The following is a 1122-nucleotide window of genomic DNA, read 5'->3' as shown; positions in this document are numbered from 1 at the left end:
GTCAGCTTTCCTGCTCCTCTGATGCTGCTTGGCCTCCTGTGTTCATCCAGGTCTACACCTTGTTATCTCAGATTCTCCAGCATCTGCAGTTCTTACTATCTCTGAGTTGCACTAAAGGGTCTGTTTCCATGCTGTATGACTCTATGACTATATACAGTTGCCAAAGATGGATCAAAAGCCAGAAGCATAAGATGATAACTATCTCATTGGGCTGTAGGAAATCACAGAGGGTTTTGAAAGCGAGAATAATTATTTTTAAATTATGGTGTTGGTTGTTGGCTTAAAATGCATATACCAACAGGATCTGTAGCAAACAATCAGAAGTTTATTTCTTGTGGAAACCTAGCAACAATTATTTGTAAAATAGCTTTTGTGGCCAATGTCTTAGAAAACACAAGTTTCTGAGCAACTCCTTATAATCCTTCTGGACCTTTTACCCTTTAACTAGGAGAAAACTTTAAAAAGGATATGAGAGGCAATTTTTTAAACACAGAGTGGTTTGTTTGTGGAATGAACTGCCAGAGGAAGTGGCGGATTGAGTACAGCTACAAATTTAAAAGACATTTGGATAAGTACATGAATAGGAAATGTTCGGAGGGATATGGGCCAAACATGGGATCTGGGCAGGTGGGAGTACTTTAGTTGGGCTGAAGGGTCTGTTTGCATGCTGTATGACTCTACGACTTTACGTGCTGTCTCTTACTGTTGCCATGCTACTACTGTATGCCAACTTGATAAACATTGTCGGAGAATTGGAACAGGAAGAGAACTTCCGGAATTTATAGTGTTCTATGAAATCATGGCTGACCTGTACCTCACCTTCACTGATCTACCTTTCTTCCATATCTTTAATTTATTGGCCTCAGGCTTGGCATTTTTTTAAGTCTCAGAAACTCCTGTCTTAGAGCGATTATTCTTTGTGAACAATTGCTTTCGAATTTTATTCCTGAATGATCTATTTAATTTTTAAAATTTGTGCTGCCATGTTACAGACTTCCATGTTAGACACCTTCTTGCCCAAAGTACCTTCTTTTTAGTCACCTATTGATGCTCTCCGTTATTTTAAACACCTCAATGAAGCCGAATTCACCAGGGCTGTAGTGTCACATTGGTCTACCTATA

The sequence above is a fragment of the Rhincodon typus genome, chromosome 5, assembly GCF_021869965.1.
Source record: "Rhincodon typus isolate 14 chromosome 5, sRhiTyp1.1, whole genome shotgun sequence".
NCBI classification, from domain to species: Eukaryota; Metazoa; Chordata; class Chondrichthyes; order Orectolobiformes; family Rhincodontidae; genus Rhincodon; species Rhincodon typus.
Note: the sequence above shows the minus strand (reverse complement) of the source record.